Source organism: Castor canadensis, chromosome 6 (genome assembly GCF_047511655.1).
Source record: "Castor canadensis chromosome 6, mCasCan1.hap1v2, whole genome shotgun sequence".
Lineage (NCBI taxonomy): Eukaryota > Metazoa > Chordata > Mammalia > Rodentia > Castoridae > Castor > Castor canadensis.
In genome coordinates, this window is record NC_133391.1 from 119,647,118 (window position 1) to 119,666,226 (window position 19,109).

Consider the following 19,109-nt stretch of genomic DNA (forward strand, 5'->3'; position numbering starts at 1 on the left):
CTATTACTCATTTAAAAGTTAACGTATACTGAATCATCACCTAATAAAATCCTACATTTCTTATACTACAATTGAATAGGATCTCTGGCTTAAAAATGAGATGACTTCACATATTCTGTAATGTGTGCCCTTAGAAAAATAAACCATAGGGCAACATTCTGTCTCAATTTCCTCTTGCAAACACTGTTTGGTTTCTTCACACAATTAACAGGAAGAGAAACTAAGGGTATAGTGTCTTGATCCTTGAAAAGTTTACTTTGGTTTTCTGGATCATGCCTTTAGTTTTCTCAGGAGAGGGGAAGATTGTGACTGCAAGTTTTTCACAAAGCTGCTAGGAAGGTTCCAGTAAAAGAAGCTCAGCTGGGTCCCAAGTCAGCTTTCTGAATCCCACAATGATTGGCAGCCTCTTTGGAGACAACCCTGGGTCCCGGGCTAACCTTCACTGCCCAACTACAGGGGCGGAGCAGAGCTCCAGAAGTGACTTCCACCCACCAGGCTGAGGAGTGACAGAGCTTACCTGTGCCTGTGGCTGCTCAGCCCTCTGGGTAGAAACCCTTGCCTTCTGGAAGAAGTAAGTAAGGGGGACACAGTGCTGCAGCAGCTTTTGTGGCCCCAATCCTGACCAAAATGTTTCCAAAGTGGAAATCACACAGCAGAAGCAAAGGATAAACTCTAAAGTTAAACTGAGCTTTTTAATATTGAGAAACTCAAAGCAAGACTGCCACCATCTTCATTAGTCAAGAGAAGAGTCTCCTTGCGGGTGAAGCAGAGAGCGTTCTCGTTGCTCCTGTTCTGTGCTGTAGAGGTGATGGGAAAGTCTTGTCCTCACAGTATCGTATCCACCTAAAATAAATAGCAAAAGATGACAGTCAGTGGAAAACAAAAGACATTTCAGCTCATCAATAATTGGACAGGGATAAAAATAGGCAGAAGCCACAGCAAAATTATGCCCTTGAAGTTCTGTGCTTGTGGAAGAAGATGGATTCTTTGGCTGATAGCTGAAAGCTTCTCAGAGGAAGAAGCTGTTCTTCAAAGAGGCCCCCTAAAGCCTTGGGCTCTTCTTGGTGTCCTCATATTTCAGTGTATCTCAGCAATATTGAGGAGGCCAAATATGATGCCTCTTTTGGGTAATATACCCGCTTCCAGCATCCTCACAGGTAAACCCCAGATGTAGATGGAAACAAAGCTCAAGTCCTTAGTGATTCATTGCTTGTCATTTCTTTCAGTAAGGATTGAGGCATCAGCCCTGCAGAGCTGAAGCTGAGGGAGCTGAAGACCAGGCAGTTTATTGCTGAGGGTAAAAAGAAATGGAGGAAGACAGAAATGCTCCAATACTCTGCTTGACATAAGCATACAGGCGTCCACTTGCATCTCAGCCACCTACTTGAGCAAGTCACCCAATCTTTACACCTCAGACTACTCATCTGTAAGGGGACATTAACAGTTCGCTTCATGGGCTGTTTTGAGGATTTAATGAGACAGTGAATGCCTATAAGGCATATAGAGGACAGGAGGCACAGAGAAACTGCTAAAAAAAAAATTGGGAACGATTTCTGTTATCACTGTGAGAAGGCTGGGGAAGGCAGTGTTCCCAGCAGCGTTCCCCTTGGGGGAAGCCCAATGAATCACTGTGGACTTCAGCTTTGCTTCCATCTACATCCGCCATCATACTTTATTCCTCCAAGTGCTAGCCTGGAAAACAGAAGAGTCAGCAAGAGGATGACTGCTACTCCATCCCTTCTGGTAGGTTCTTGGGAAGGTTGTTCCTAGACAACTCCTGTGTCCCCAACCCCTCTGCATCCAGTTAACAGCTGCTTCCCTGTTTATTTACAGTTCCTGCTTTGCTGTCAACCAGGCTATTCCAGACTTGATTTGTATCCAACGCAACTGTAATCGACACAGTTATCATACCATAAAACCAAGGTCACATGAAGGTGAAGAGAAACTAAAGAATCTATTATATTCAATGAAGTAATATGAATAAATCATCTTGATAAAAAACACACCTATAGGAAAACACATAAACCCAAATAACACATCATATTTTTATGAGATTGTGAGACTTGCTTCTTGTCTTTTGAGACTTGATTCCTTTCCTGTAGGCACACTGGCCTTCCCTTACCTGAGGCAGGGGTCCTCCCTTGCTGTCTTCCATAACAACAGTGGGTTGAGCTGTCCTTAGAAAATATTTTGAAAAACAACATATTTCTATAATGAGACTATAGATGGACTTCAGGCCAAAAATTTCTTCATGGGCAGGAGGTTTCTGGAATCAGTTTTATGGGCTACACGATTCTTCCCCTGAGGAAAGTTTCTAGCAGTTTCTTCCCCTGAAAGATTGAAGAGCTATGTGTCAAAGATGGAACACAGTAATGTGGTGGAGGATGGGCAAACAAGACACTGACCCAGAATGGAAGAAGGTTTTGTTGAACTTTTTAACGACCCTCTAAAATAATTAGGCATCGATTTAAGGTTACCAGCTCTTCCAGAACTACTTTGTGTTTTGAGCACTGTGCCTTTCTTGGAGCCAACGTGAATGATGACCCACAGAAAACACCAAGCCCAGGTCCACAGAGCACAGAGAAACAGTGCTGGAGTAAATATAGAGGTCTGTGTTGCCTGGACGAGGAAGACAGACTGAACTTGCTTGAGCTGTTACCCAGATTGTCTGAACCACCTGTGGTAATCCAGTTGGCTCTGGAACCATTTCATTGGAGGTCTTTCACAGGACTAGTCCATGTTTTCCAGAATCCCTTCCAACTCCAATCATTCTAACAAGGTTGAGCCTCATCATTGCTGATAGGCCTGACTACTTTCTTTTTGTAGTCAGCAGTGATACAGAAAATAACATCTTATTTGAACAAACCTGTCATCATGTGCTGAGCACTTTCACATGTATTTGTGAAAGACTTTACAAGCATTTTATAGTCTCCACTGTTACTGCCCCTAAATATTTATATGTGCAGCCACAGTGGAGAGGTGTCGCAGGGCTTTGTGGTTTATTTAAAAAGCTGCTTTAAATTAATCCAGCAGAAGGCCAATATAACAGGATAAACATCCTAGTGCCTCTCTGGTCAGCCATGCCCAGGAAAGACAGCAGCTGCATAAATAAATAGCTCACACCAGCACTCACTCACTCCACCCACTCGGATGGGCATCCCATCGGAATGCTTTTGCATTTCAGCTTTACACAGCATTTTTACTTGAACATCTCAGCAAGGAGTTCACATTTGTGGGGTTCTTTTTTTTAAGGGCCAGGATCTTGTACAATCCGCCAGACTCCAGCCTTAAAGCTTATCTGGGGACTTTGAATAAAATGTGTTTAGTCCTGGGGTTAGCCAGATAGCTCTATCTTTCCAATGGTTGCTGATCAGTCATTATTTGCGGGCTTAGAAAGGATTTCCATTATGTTATAGCACTGTGGTCCAGAGCCTAAGGCTGCCCAGGGCAAGAGGAACACAGGATTCCTCTTTTCTTATGAAGATTACAGGTGAGAAAAATGACAAGCGGCAGTTTTAGCTGTATAGCTAGACATCTGACAGAATCTCTCTCTCTGCGTTTGCACACGTGTATGAGTATTTTGGAAAATGTAATATTCTTTAGAGACAGAATCCATGGCTATTACTTTTGGATGAATAACCTCAGTTAGTCATATTTGGCAAAAATCTAGCTAATTTTGACAAGAGGTGTTCCTAGAAATTTTCTACCAGAAAAAAAGAAATGTATCCATTCTCCTCCTTCCACTTTAGTAAGTGTATCTTGTTATTTCTTACCACATTTTTTTTGTGTATATGGTAGTGGATTTGAACCCAGGGCCTTGAACTTGCTAGGCAGCTGCTCTATCTACTAAGTCACATCCTCAGCCTTTTTTGCTACAGCTCTTAAAGGGCCACAGAAAACTTCAGGCTTGAGCAAAGAGCCATACCTCCCAGCACAATTTAGAGGACAGAGGTGGGCTGGGGATGTGGTTCAAGAGGTAGAGTGCCTGACTAGTAAGCACAAGGCCCTGAGTTCAAACCCCAGTACTGCCAAAGAAAGGGAAGGAAGAGAAGGAAAAGAAGGAAAGGAGGGAGGAAGGAAGGGAAGGAGGGAGAGAGAGACAGAGACAGAGAGAAAGAGAGAGAGAGAGAGAAAGGAAAGAAGGAAGGAAAGAAAGAAAGAAAGAAAGAAAGAAAGAAAGAAAGAAAGAAAGAAAGAAAGAAAGAAAGAAAGAAGGAAAAAGAAAGAGGCAGACGGGACATGGCATGCGTGGCACAGATCTGCTCCTCTACTCACTCTGCAGAAGAGCACACATGCATGGGCAGGTGGCAGGAGCACTACCAGGAAGTAGTGCTTCAAGTTGACTTAGATATAAGTCATTATTTATTAATTTTTTGGTGGGACCGGGGTTTGGACTCAAGGCTTAGCACTTACAATGCAGGTGCTCTACCACTTGAGCCGCACCTCCAGTCCATTTTGCTCTGGTTAATTTGGAGATGGGATCTCATGAACTACTTGTATGGGCTGACCTCAAACCAAGATCCTCCTAGCCTCCAAGTAGCTAGGATTACAGGTGTGAGTCACAAGAACCAGGCTATAAGTCATTACTAGTTGCAACAGTTTTGTGCTTTCATTCAAGGAAAATATGATTCCCCAACCCTGCCTGCAAAAACAAAGCAAAACAATATTTAATGGAGAAAAACTGAAACAATTCCCTCTAAAGTCAGGAATGAGACAAGGATGCCCACTATCTCCACTCCTACTCATCATAGTACTGGAATTCCTAGCCAGAGCAATTAGGCAAGAAGAAGGAATAAAAGGAATACAAATAGGTGAAGAAACTGTCAAAATATCCCTATTTGCAGATGACATGATCCTATACCTTAAAGACCAAAAAAACTCTACTCAGAAGCTTCTAGACATCATCAATAGCTACAGCAAGGTAGCAGGATATAAAATCAACATAGAAAAATCATTAGCATTTCTATACACTAACAATGAACAAACTGAAAAAGAATATATGAAAACAATTCCACTTACAATAGCCTCAAAAAAAATCAAATACCTAGGTATAAACCTAACAAAGGATGTGAACGACCTCTACAAGGGAAACTATAAACTTCTGAAGAAAGAGATTGAGGAAGACTCTAGAAAGTGGAGAGATCTCCCATGCTCATGGATTGGTAGAATCAACATAGTAAAAATGTCTATACTCCCAAAAGTAATCTACATGTTTAATGCAATTCCCATCAAAATTCCAATGACATTCATTAAAGAGATTGAAAAATCTACCATTAAGTTTATATGGAAACACAAGAGGCCACGAATAGCCAAGGCAATACTCAGTCAAAAGAACAATGCAGGAGGTATCACAATACCTGACTTCAAACTATATTGCAAAGCAACAGCAATAAAAACAGCATGGTACTGGCACAAAAACAGACATGAAGACCAGTGGAACAGAATAGAGGACTCAGATATGAAGCCACACAACTATAACCAACTTGTCTTTGACAAAGGAGCTAAAAACATACAATGGAGAAATAGCAGCCTCTTCAACAAAAACTGCTGGGAAAACTGGTTAGCAGTCTGCAAAAAACTGAAACTAGATCCATGTATATCACCCCATACTAAGATTAACTCAAAATGGATCAAGGATCTTAATATCAGACCACAAACTCTAAAGTTGATACAGGAAAGAGTAGGAAATACTCTGGAGATAGTAGGTATAGGTAAGAACTTTCTCAATGGAACCCCAGCAGCACAGCAACTAAGAAATAGCATAGATAAATGGGACCTCATAAAACTAAAAAGCTTCTGTTCATCAAAAGAAATGGTCTCCAAACTGAAGAGAAAACCCTCAGAGTGGGAGAAAATATTTGCCAGCTACACATCAGACAAAGGACTGATAACCAGAATATATAGGGAACTTAAAAAACTAAATTCTACCAAAACTAATGAACCAATAAAGAAATGGGCAAGTGAACTAAACAGAACTTTCTCAAAAGAAGAAATTCAAATGGCCAGAAAACACATGAAAAAATGCTCACCATCTCTAGCAATAAAGGAAATGCAAATTAAAACCACGCTAAGATTCCACCTCACCCCTGTTAGAATAGCCATCATCAGCAACACCACCAACAACAAGTGTTGGCGAGGATGCGGGGAAAAAGGAACCCTCTTACACTGTTGGTGGGAATGTAGACTAGTACAACCACTCTGAAAAAAAATTTGGAGGCTACTTAAAAAGCTAAACATTGATCTACCATTTGATCCAGCAATACCACTCTTGGGGATATACCCAAAAGACTGTGACAAAGGTTACTCCAGAGGCACCTGCACACCCATGTTTATTGCGGCACTATTCACAATAGCCAAGTTATGGAAACAGCCAAGACGCCCCAGCACTGATGAATGGATTAAGAAAATGTGGTATCTATACACAATGGAATTTTATGCAGCCATGAAGAAGAACGAAATGTTATCATTCGCTGGTAAATGGATGGAATTGGAGAACATCATTCTGAGTGAGGTTAGCCTGGCTCAAAAGACCAAAAATCGTATGTTCTCCCTCATATGTGGACATTAGATCAAGGGCAAACACAACAAGGGGATTGGACTATGAGCACATGATAAAAGCGAGAGCACACAAGGGAGGGGTGAGGATAGGTAAGACACCTAAAAAACTAGCTAGCATTTGTTGCCCTTAATGCAGAGAAACTAAAGCAGATACCTTAAAAGCAACTGAGGCCAATAGGAAAAGGGGACCAGGAACTAGAGAAAAGATTAGATCAAAAAGAATTAACCTAGAAGGTAACACCCACGCACAGGAAATCAATGTGAGTCAATGCCCTGTATAGCTATCCTTATCTCAACCAGCAAAATCTCTTGTTCCTTCCTATTATTGCTTATACTCTCTCTACAACAAAATTAGAAATAAGGGCAAAATAGTTTCTGCCCGGCATCGAGGGGGTGGGGGGGAGAGGGAGGGGGCAGAGTGGGTGGCAAGGGAGGGGGTGGGGGCAGGGGGGAGAAATGACCCAAGCACTGTATTCACATATAAATAATAAAACAATAAAAATTAAAAACAAAAAACAAAGCAAAACAAAATTCAAAACCTGGTGTTACAAAACATGTAAGAAAATCTTACATCCGCACTGTGGGTCATTTTACAAAGGAATTTGGCATTCGGCTTCCTTAGAGAGTCTGTCCCTAGTACATGGAAAACTATGTTCAATTGAAAAATGTTTCACACACACATAGTTGGAAGACATAGTGTGTTAAGTCCTTATGCCACATGTGCATGTTTTATATGTGCATGTGTATTATATATATGATAATAGATGCATTATTTTTATGTAAACACCGAATTATTCCAATTATTTAGCAATAGCATGTAGTTTACTTTCTCAGAAGTGACGGTGGGTGAATGAGGCAGGAGAGTGTCCCATGTTCAGTAAGACACTAGACAGACTCTATTCAACCTCTACCAGTGGTGACGCCCTGGGTGTCGTCGCCATGAGCATCAGTGCACTGCTGTTGATCTGATTCCAGCTCACTGACCCCAGCTGCTCCCTGCTATCAAGGAGAAGGTGCTGAGTAAGCAAAGGAAAGAAGGGACAGGCTGAGGGGACGGGCTCTTTTCTGTCCACATGGAGGGCTCATCCGACCCTCAACAGCAGCAAGAACTAAACTATACTGCACGCTGCCCATGGGAAGGTATGGAAAAATGAATGCTAGATACTGCCTTGGGGCTACAGTAGGGATCCACAGTGTCAGAACTTGGTCCTTCTATGCGCCCTGGGATCCCACACCAAGGCAGGGAATGTTCACATGCCTTTGTTCTCTCATGGCCAGAAGCTGAGCTAAGTGTGGGGGAAGGAAGGCTGCAGAGAGGGCAAGGTGGACATTCTAGAGACCTTGGTGGCAGTGGGTGTCCTACCAGTTCCCAAGTGCTGCCTTGGTTTCCACATCTTTCCAAAATGTTGTGACAAGATCGTAGCTGTACAGTGTTGATTGTGATGCCACACACAGAGCTACCATTCAAAAGCTGGTCACAGCTGCTGTTGTCATTTATCTCTGAGCTGCTGATACAGGGCCACATCCACAGTCGATGGGGACTCACAGAATGAAGAAAGAGCTTCTCAGATGCCCTGTTGATTTACCTCGGTCTCCAAGGGCTAGAGTGTCTGTTGTTTCTTTTATGTTTTTGTAGTGTTGGGAATTCGAATCCAGGACCTCCCACATGTTAAGCAAGCACTTTACCACTGAACTATACCCCAGCCAAGTCCCTGTATTTGTAATCTGCCATGTTAGAGTCCCCTGCTATGTCTCACAAATTAAAGGAAAAATGTTTTCAGCTGAGTATTTGCTGTTTGGGCAGCTCTACATACAACAGTATTAAGGGGAAACACATACAAGCATCTTCCCAAGCAACGAATTGGCTGTGGAAATGAACACAAACAGGCCCAGAAATACAATGCATTTTCCCACCTAAAATAAAACACTGATCTCCTAAGCTGCAAGCTCTGCATTGTGCAGTTGGTGAGAAGCCTAGAGACATCATCTAAAAATAGAATCAAGCTTTATTGGATGACTACTATCTGTATCCCATGTCAATATGAAAATTTTCTTCTCATTCAAATGGTTAAGTATGGAGAGAGCTTCAGATGGATGAGTTTCTCATCTTATGGACATGCAGGACCCATCTCAAGAGGTGCTTAGTGCTGTGATAGGTTAAGAATACATTCCTTTACATGGTCACAGCATACCAGGCATGGTGGCTCACATCTGTAATCCCAGCTACTCAGGAGACAAAGATCAGAGGATGAAGGTTTGAGACCATCCAGGCAAAAACTTAGTGGGACCCCATCTCAACATATAAACTAAGCATGGTGGCATGCATCTATAATCCCAGTTATGTGGGAGATGTACGTAGAAGGAATGTGGTCAGAGGCTGGTATGGGCAAAAACACAAGACCTTATCTGAAAAAATAACTAAAGCACAAAAGGGCTGGGGGCATAGCTCAAGTGGTAGAGCACTGTGAAGCCCTGAGTTCAAACCCCAGTATTGCAAAAAAAAAAAAAGAGTGACTTTTCTTTTTAAAAATGCAAAAAATCCAAGAGCTACAGTCCCAAGGACTGATGCATGCCTTGTTCTGTAACTGGCGGTGTGAGGCAGGTTCTTCGCAGGGTCTCCCTCATGGTGTCTGGTCTGTATCGGAGGTGGAAGAGGGGCTGCTCTTTCCCATCAGCTGGGCCTCTTGGTTCCAAGCCTTTCTTCCATCTCTCTCGTTCCTCAGAGCCCTCCCATCTACCCCATCTCTGGGTCCTGGCACCAGCCACACCTCCATTTCCCTGCAGCAGGAGAGGATTGGAGGGGGTGCGCCCCCATTACTCCTTTCACTGGGCATTGGACCCAGTGCTTCCCAAACAAGGATGTGTTCTGAGGCCCTGGTGTCAACTGGATGCACGATGGTATATTCCATCATCTTCTGACAAGGGCAGGAGCGGCTGTAGGAATAGAAGGGCAGCAGTGCCTGACCTCCCGCCCTGCACGGGCAGCACATGACTGCAGGACCACCCAGTGCTAACAGCACCCCCATTGTCTCAAGACCCTTTTTCCCTCCCTCCCTCCCTTCTTTTCCTTCCTCCCCTCCCCTTCCTTCCTTTTTTCTTGCAGTGAAAATGACAGTAAAGTTTATTAGGAAAGGAGTGCACTTTCAATAGACGGCAAGAGTCACCTCTAGAGTGAGAGCAAGAACAATGACTTCCAGACTTTCTAATTTACAGGCCTCTTTGCTTGTCTAAACTGACCTTGGAGGCCAGACTCCTCTTTCTAGAAGCTCCCGCCAACCTCAGCTCTATCAGAAACCTGAGTGAGGTCTCCGTGGCAGAAATGTTAATTTGCAGAATCCCAGCATTCAATTTGGGCAAGACCCAGTTGGAGTCCCACCCTTTTTGTGTGTGTGTGGAACTGGAGTTTGAACTCAAGAATTTGCCCTAGCAAAGCAGGCACTCTACCTCTTGAACCATGCCTGCATTTTACTCTGGTTATTTTGAAGATGGGAGTCTCATGAACTATTTGCTGGAGTTGGTCTCAAATGGAGATCCTCCCTATCTCTGCCTCCCAAGTAGCTAGGATTACAGGCATGAGTCACCAGAGCCTGGTTGGAGTCCCCATCTTCTGCTGATGACACTTACCATTTCCAGGTACAGAACGGAAACAGGCCTGAGGATGTATATCTGACTCCGATGTCTGAGTCCCCAAGTGCTGTTTCCTCTACCCTTGACCTCTGACCTCCCTCTGGCTCAACTGCACTGCCTTCCAGCTACTTGAGTTTTCCTGACTTAGTTGGGCCTCATCTACTCAGACCTCACCAAGAGTCCCAGTTCTGGCCTCTGGTCCAGTCCTATGGGTGTGGTACCCAGTTCTCTACTGTATTTGCTCTGCGTCTGGGTGAGAGGCTGTTCCAGCACAGTCACCTCTGTATAAACTTAGTGCAAGATTGCAGATGGCTGTTATTTTCTCCTAATCATATTCATTTTATTTAGTTATTTTTTGGGGGGAGAGGGCAGTGTCTCTGTGTAGCCCAAGCTGGCTTCTAACTCATGATCTTCCTGCCTCAACCTCCCAAATTCTCTGACTACAGGTATGTGACATCATGCTTGGCTAATCTTTTTTAACAATAGGCATGCAGTCTTATACCCTCTATCCTTTGTCTCTTAATTATATTTTGCTTTGTTTTTGCTGTGCTAGGGATCAGACCAGGGACTTGTGCTGTTTTCTTTAATTATACAAGAATTTAATGAGTTTTTCTTGTTATTTAAAATAATCAAACAACATTGAAGTATTTAGAGTAAAAAAGTAATCATTTCACTTTCACCAAATTCCAATTCAATTTCTCCTTTTCGGAATTTGTTACCACTTTGGTGTAGCATTCCAGAACTTTCCTATGCATTTACCTCTAAATATATGCAAACACCAACTATAAAATTTAGAAGAAATGGAGGTTAGAGAATTGCTATTTCTTGACAGCCATGGTCCGCCACCTTGGTTAGCCCCAATTTTGATCTTTGCTGAGATGCCTTCTGTCTGCTCATGGTGCTAGTCTGCTTTCCGAAGCCTCACTGCCCTTTTGGACCTGTTCTCCTCGTTCTTCCTGTATTCTCCTGCAAAGTCACTGCTCCTCTCTAAATGTCTACCTTGTCACGGCTCTCATTTTTCAGCAGTGTCAGCACACTTGATGGATCTCTCCCCGTTCGTGTCCCTAGCAGATTCCTTTCTGGGGACAGGAGTCAGAAGTGTTCAAATGTTAGACCATAGTGCATAGGCTGCTCCCTGTTGGTGTCTCAGAATTAAACCTCACAACAGACTTAAAACAATTTGCATTTCATCCTAGCCCTTCTCTAGGGTGACATCTTAATCTTGGCAAATGTAAGGGAAGACATTTTTACATTTTAAATTGTATAAACAATAAAACTACATGGTCAGTTTTTCAGCCCAAAGGTAGACATAATTCCCTTCGACACACAGCCAAACATCTGATATGTGGAAAAATCCAACTGAGAAGCAATAGCTGAAAATAGAATTCGGAGAAGCAGTGAGTCATGGCCTAAATGAACAAATACATTAAATGATATATTAAATAGAACAGAATGGCCAAGGGAACATTGAGGCTGGCTGAAGTAATTGTCCCCATCTCTGGATGGTAGACGTTAGAGGATCTCAGGGATATTGGGGATCACAAAACTTCTTTTTGCAACTTTATTGTGTTCTTGGACATCCCCCCTTAAAGACGTAATCTGTACCCCCTTCCAACACACATGCAAAGATGCATAAACACACACATACACACACACACACACACACACACACACACACACTTATTTTAGTCCTAAAATAAAGTTTGGTTCAAACTGAGCTGCTTCTTCCTTAAATGGCTATAAACTTACCTCTGACATAAACAGGCAGCTCTTGGGCTTAGCAGGACAGTGACATCTATGCTAATCCCTGATCAGCCAGGTGCTTGCCCCCTGGGTGACCTTGAGTTAAGACCAGCTGTCCTGCTCCTCCCCATTCTCCAGTTCCTTCCTGAGTCAGTAATGTTAGCTGGGCTCCTCTGGCCTGGGCTAACAAAAGAAAACATGGGAAAGCTGCTGGCATCAGGGAAGCCTTTGGTGACACAAGCATGATGACAAGAGATGGTGGGCTCTCACAGGACGCTCAAGATCCTTACTGGCTCCACCCCCATCCTAGAGTGGTTGTCAGGCACTTTACTGGCAGCCGGGAGGGTGGGGGGTGGACGGACGAGGGCACAGAGGTGACAGTTGATCTAGCCTGACTAGTGTCACCACCAAGTGTCACAGGGTATAACTTCTGTATTTGGAGTTTAAGACATCTCTCCTGCAGGTTTCCCACCTCCCTGGGTCACGTGCCTTCTCAAGATGGAGGTTCTTGTTTCCCAATGAAGCATTTGCTCATAGCCTCAACCACCCCTGCACCACCACTCCCTGCCTTTTGTGGTGTTGGGGACTGAATCCCAAGCCTCCTCCAGGCTAGGCAAGCCCTCTAACTCTTAAGCCACGCCCCCAGCCCTTTGGTTTTGTATTTTGTTTTTGAGACAGGGACTTGCTACCTCTGCCAGGGCTGGCTTGGAACCCGTGATCCTCCTGCCTCTGCCTCTTGAGTAGCTGGGATTGCAGGTGTACACCACCAGACCTAGCTGCCCATTTGGTTTTGCTTATTCTTTCATACATGCTTCTCTTCCCAAGCTGGAAGTTAACTCCTTACAGGTGAGAGTCATAGCTCCTGTTAATAGTAAAAATTAATGACCTTTTTTCAGCAATTCACGTACAATGTAACTCAGCCATTTAAGATATGCTTTTACCCCCCAATCCTTCCATCCCCTGCCCCATCGCCCTAGGTATTCCTGCTCTGGGCATTTCATGTAAACAGAATCCTACAATGCCTGACCTTTTGTGACTGGCCTCTTTCTCCTGTCATCATGTTCTCAAGCTCATCTGCACTGTAGCATCCATACTCCCTTCCTTCTCATAGCTAATTTTTTTTTTTTTTGTGGGACTGAGGTTTGAGCTCAGGACTTTGTGTCTTGCAAAGCAGGCACGCTACTGCTTGAGCCACACCTCCAGCCCATTTTGCTGTGATTATTTTGCAGATGGGGTCTCTTGAACCAATTGCCCAGGCTGGCCTCAAACAAGATTCTCATTTTAGCTAGGATTACAGGCATGAGCCACTGGACTGGGCTATGGCTGAATAATATTCCAATGTATGGATATAGCATATTTTATTTATCCTTTCATCAGCTTGTGGACATCGGGCTTTTTTTCCTTTTTGGTTATCATGCATAATGTTGGCATCAACATTCATGCCTAAGTTTTCGCATGGACATCTTTCTTCTCTAAAATACATCTCAAAGTGGAATTGCTGGTCAAGTGGTAACTCTAACTTTCAGCAGAACTGCCAGGCTGCATTTCAAACACTAGTTTTTGTTTTGTTTTGTTTTTGAGGGTGCATGGGAACTCTTTTATTTTTGCAATTTCCCCCCCCCAGTGGATTTTTTTTTATTCATATGTGCATACAAGGCTTGGTTCATTTCTTCCCCCTGCCCCCATCCCCTCCCTTACCACCCACTCTGCCCCCTCCTTCTCCCCTCCCTCAATACCCAGCAGAAACTATTTTGCCCTTATCTCTAATTTTGTTGTAGAGAGAGTATAAGCAATAATAGGAAGGAACAAGGGGTTTTGCTGGTTGAGATAAGGATAGCTATACAGGGCATTGACTCACATTGATTTCCTGTGCATGGGTGTTACCTTCTAGGTTAATTCTTTTTAATCTAACCTTTTCTATAGTTCCTGGTCCCCTTTTCCTATTGGCCTCAGTTGCTTTTAAGGTATCTGCTTTAGTTTCTCTGCGTTAAGGGCAACAAATGCTAGCTAGTTTTTTAGGTGTCTTACCTATCCTCACCCCTCCCTTGTGTGCTCTCGCTTTTATCATGTGCTCAAAGTCCAATCCCCTTGTTGTGTTTGCCCTTGATCTAATGTCCACATATGAGGGAGAACATACGATTTTTGGTCTTTTGGGCCAGGCTAACCTCACTCAGAATGATGTTATCCAATTCCATTCATTTACCAGCGAATGATAACATTTCGTTCTTCTTCATGGCTGCATAGAATTCCATTGTGTATAGATATCACATTTTCTTAATCCATTCATCAGTGGTGGGGCATCTTGGCTGTTTCCATAACTTGGCTATTGTGAATAGTGCCGCAATAAACATGGGTGTGCAGGTGCCTCTGGAGTAACCTGTGTCACAGTCTTTTGGGTATATCCCCAAGAGTGGTATTGCTGGATCAAATGGTAGATCGATGTCCAGCTTTTTAAGTAGCCTCCAAATTTTTTTCCAGAGTGGTTGTACTAGTCTACATTCCCACCAACAGTGTAAAAGGGTTCCTTTTTCCCCGCATCCTCGCCAACACCTGTTGTTGCTGGTGTTGCTGATGATGGCTATTCTAACAGGGGTGAGGTGGAATCTTAGCGTGGTTTTAATTTGCATTTCCTTTATTGCTAGAGATGGTGAGCATTTTTTCATGTGTTTTCTGGCCATTTGAATTTCTTCTTTTGAGAAAGTTCTGTTTAGTTCACTTGCCCATTTCTTTATTGGTTCATTAGTTTTGGGAGAATTTAGTTTTTTAAGTTCCCTGTATATTCTGGTTATCAGTCCTTTGTCTGATGTGTAGCTGACAAATATTTTCTCCCACTCTGTGGGTGTTCTCTTCAGTTTGGAGACCATTTCTTTTGATGAACAGAAGCTTTTTAGCTTTATGAGGTCCCATTTATCTATGCTATCTCTTAGTTGCTGTGCTGCTGGGGTTTCATTGAGAAAGTTCTTACCTATACCTACTAACTCCAGAGTATTTCCTACTCTTTCCTGTATCAACTTTAGAGTTTGTGGTCTGATATTAAGATCCTTGATCCATTTTGAGTTAATCTTGGTATAGGGTGATATACATGGATCTAGTTTCAGTTTTTTGCAGACTGCTAACCAGTTTTCCCAGCAGTTTTTGTTGAAGAGGCTGCTATTTCTCCATCGTATGTTTTTAGCTCCTTTGTCAAAGACAAGTTGGTTATAGTTGTGTGGCTTCATATCTGGGTCCTCTATTCTGTTCCACTGGTCTTCATGTCTGTTTTTGTGCCAGTACCATGCTGTTTTTATTTTATTGCTTTGTAGTATAGTTTGAAGTCAGGTATTGTGATACCTCCAGCATTGTTCTTTTGACTGAGTATTGCCTTGGCTATTTGTGGCCTCTTGTGTCAAACACTAGTTTATGTCCCCACTATTGGTGTAAGAGGTTTCTGGTTTCTCCCCATTTTGCCAACACCTGTTGTCATTACCTGACTTTTGTATTCTAGCCATTCTGGAGTGTGTGGAGGGGAATCTCACTGAGGTTTTGATTTGCATTTCCCTGACAGCTAATGACCTTGACTGTCTTCTCATGTGTTCACTGGCCCAGAGAGAATGTATTCAAATCCTTTGCCTATTCTAAAATTAATATTATTACTTATTTATTCCTGAGTTACATGAATTTCTTAATATAGTCTATATGTTAACTCCTTATCAGATATGTCATTTGATAAAATTTTCTCCAATTCTGTCTTTGCAATTTTGTTTCTCTTTTACTCTTTTGCAGTACTGGGGACTGAACTCAGGGCCTCAAAACCGCTAGCAGAACCACTTGAGTCACCTCCCCAGCCCTTCTTGCTTTTTAGTGTTTTGGCTTCTTTTTTTCCAGATAGGTTCTCAGACCATACTCCTCCTACCTTCACCTCCCAAGTAGCGGGATTACAAGAGTATGCCACTGTGCTAAGTTTGTCTTTTTAATTTCTTTCTCTTCTTTTCCTTCTGTTTTTCCTGGCAGTCTGGATTTTGAACTCAGGGCGTCATACTTCCTAGGCAGGCACTTTACTACTTGAACCATACCCCAGCCCTTTTTTGCCTTACTTATATTTTGGATACAGTCTTTTGGTTTTCTTCCCTGGGGCAAGCTTTGGACTATGAATCTTCTACCTATGCCTCCTGAGCAGCTGTGATTATTGATGTGTATAACCCCTGCCCACCTTATTTTAGCCTGCGCTGGCCTTGAATTAAGATCTTCCTGATCTCTAACTCCTGAGTAGGTAGGATTACAGGTTTATGCCACCATGCCCAACCTGTCTTTTCAATTTCTTGATAGTGTTCTTGGAAGCACAGATGTCTAATTTTTATGAAGTTCAGTTTATGTATTTTTTTTCTTTTATTGCTTGTGTTCTTGGTGTCCTATTATATGCCACAAATGCCAAATTCAAGGTCATGAAGATTTCCCCTGGGAGTTTTATAAGTTTAGCTCTTACATTTAGGTCTTTGATCCATTTTGAGTTAATTTTGTAGGTGGTTATAATGATTCCTCACCATACACTATAAAAGAAAATTCAAGGTGAGTTTTATCATTTCTTAAGCATTAACAAATACTTGCTGAGGACCCACTATGTGCTGGGTACTTGTTAGGCACTTGGGATATGGAAGTATAGCCTTTCAGCCCTGATCTTGGGAGGTTCTAAGGTTAGTGGTAGAGTCAGATGGTAGTTCTGTCTTAGACATGGCTGTAAGAACTGCAAAGAGAAAGCACGAGCTGGCGGGTAGAGCGCTTGCCTAGCAAGTACCAGGTCCTGGGTTCCTGGGTTACACCCCAGCACCAAAAAATAAAAGCGTGAGGACCTGATCCAGTCTGCAAGGCCAGGGAAGGCAGTGACCTGAGAGGGGAGGAAAAAGAGAGATAGCCATGGATGGGGAGATGGTGCATATCAAAAGAGACACATACAGACCACTGAGAGTGAAAAGCTTTTTTGAGATGGGAGATGGGATTAGAGAGGTGGGCAGGGGATAGAGCCTCCATTAAACACTTCCTAAGTGCCAAAAGTCCTCAGCTCTTTCTTGTACTACATTATTTTAGCATTTTTATTCCAACCCTGGGAGGTAGGGTTAGTGTGCATTTTTTATGTTGTGTTTATTTTCTCACCTTTTTTTTGTCTGGTGATAGTGGGGTTTGAACTCAGAGCCTTGAGCCTTCCAGGCAAGCGCTGTGCCACCTCAGCTACACCTCTGACCCTCATTAGACGTGTCTTATGAAGAGACTGTGCCCCAGAGATGTTAGCTGAATAGCAGGCCAGCCAGGACACAAATGCCAGGCTGTCTAGTTCCATACCCTGCACTTCTGTGTCTTGTGGTAGTTATTTTTGTGTCACTGTGATTAAAAACATAAAGGAGGAAACATTCATTTTGGTCCACAGCGTCAGACTGTTCAATCCATGGTTGCTTGACTCCATACACTGGGACAGAGTATCATAATGGCAGGAGTGTGTGGCAAAGGAGAGCCATTTACTTCATAGAAGACAGGAAGCTGAGAGAGACAGGAACAAGATACCTCCAAGGTTCCACCCCCAGTGACCTATTTCTTCAGCTCCCTCCTCCTAAGATTCTAGAACCTCCCAAAATGGTGCCACCAGTTGGAGACCAAGTGTTCAAGATAGTGTTCCTATCTAAATCCTAACAGTTCTGCTACATTGTTTTGGCTCGGCACTGGTGTCATCATCCCAGGGAAGCACCACGGTTTAGGTTTAGGAAAGAGAGAACTTAATGGAGATATGTTGTATTTTGTGAAGAATCCTGGAAGGTCCCAGTCTGCAGGAGAGTCTATAGCACATACATTTAGGGTTGGAGTGTTCTGGCTGGGGAAAGTATGGAAATGCTGGCTGCCCTCCAGGTCATTTCAGAAAAGCTTAGTCGCCCTCAATGTCAGTAACTCAGACTTACTTGTCCCTCCAATGCATAAATGTTCTAAGTCGAAGCTCTCTAAAATCCCATGGTGTTGCCTTGGAAGTGGACTTCAGAGGAGCATGGTTCTCTGGAGGTGCTTGTTAAGAGATCATTCTCTCTTGACTCCAAGGACTGCAACAACTAGACCTGAGCACCACTCCTCTCATAATGCCCCTTGCCTTTGATTGCTCTCTCCTCCCCCCTTTCCATGGTTAGGGCTGTGTGTGCGAGAATGTGAACTTGACCTCTGCAGATGGCTGGAGAAGACTGAAACCACAGGAATTTCAACGTGCAGATGAAATTTCCCACCTGATAACCCAGAAGCAAGCGGGCTGTGGTGGCCAGACAGCCTTGGGAGCCAGATGCCCTCCTTCTCTGAAATTTGCAGGCTTTTAGCTTTCGGATTCTGTCCAGCTGGAACCTGAGACAGGGATGAGAAAGCAGAGCTAATGGCAAAGCTTTGTGCAAAGCAATCTCTTACAAGCAGACTAGCTGCTTGTCAGGGACCACAGTGCTTCTTGAGATTTCAGGGCAACCCTCACCTCTCCCTGAGCCAGCTCTTCTCTGTGAGTCTGAAAGTGAGATTGGGGATGAACTGGACTCAGCAGTGAGCTTGTGCTCTTTGAGTGAATGACTAAGTGCAAGAACTCTTGCTGATCGTGTACCTGGCCTCACTGCCCCATCTCTTTCTTCTAACTCTTAGTCTTAGTGTTTATTTCTCTTTGTTTGACAGGAAACAGTGTCACAATCTCAACATGCCAACAACGGCCAGGCAAGTCCCATAAATAACTCAAATGGGCTAGAATTTAGACAAGAGGGAGCAGTAGAAACAAAAACACTAGAGATTTCCTGAGTTGCTATAGCAACTCAGGCCCGATCCATTGCTGCCAAGCAAATATTGGGCCAGTATTGGCAAGATCTTATCATTTTTTCCCCCCTAAAATCGGAAATCTTCAATTTTATTGGGAATTTTCATATTCTAAAGCAAGGTGGGCAATGTGACCTTGAAGGTCACAGGCCACCAGCTGGCAATCTCAGAGTACTATGGTGCCAAAAAGCACAGACTGAAATCCAATTAACTAGATTTGCATTCTGTGCTAACTCTGGGCCTTGAGTGAGTTACCTAATCTTTTAGCATTGTCACCAAATAAAACTTCGTTCATTTCAATCTTAGTAACCTCCGGAGAAAGGTTGACTATTTGTTTTCATCCTTGCTTGCCTTCGCAAAGACAGGTCTCCATCCTCAAAGAGCAGGTT

General features: G+C 43.3%; 1 long non-coding RNA gene across 1 annotated transcript; it reads right to left on the reverse strand.

Annotated features, from left to right (window-relative positions):
* Nucleotides 1–673: 673 nt before the first annotated feature.
* Nucleotides 674–12,142, reverse strand: LOC141423919 (uncharacterized). Its single transcript, XR_012448680.1, has 3 exons — nt 11,935–12,142; nt 2,123–2,330; nt 674–843 (listed from the first exon to the last, which is right to left on the reverse strand). It is a non-coding gene; the product is annotated as an uncharacterized lncRNA (long non-coding RNA).
* Between the last annotated feature and the right edge of the window lie 6,967 nt (nt 12,143–19,109).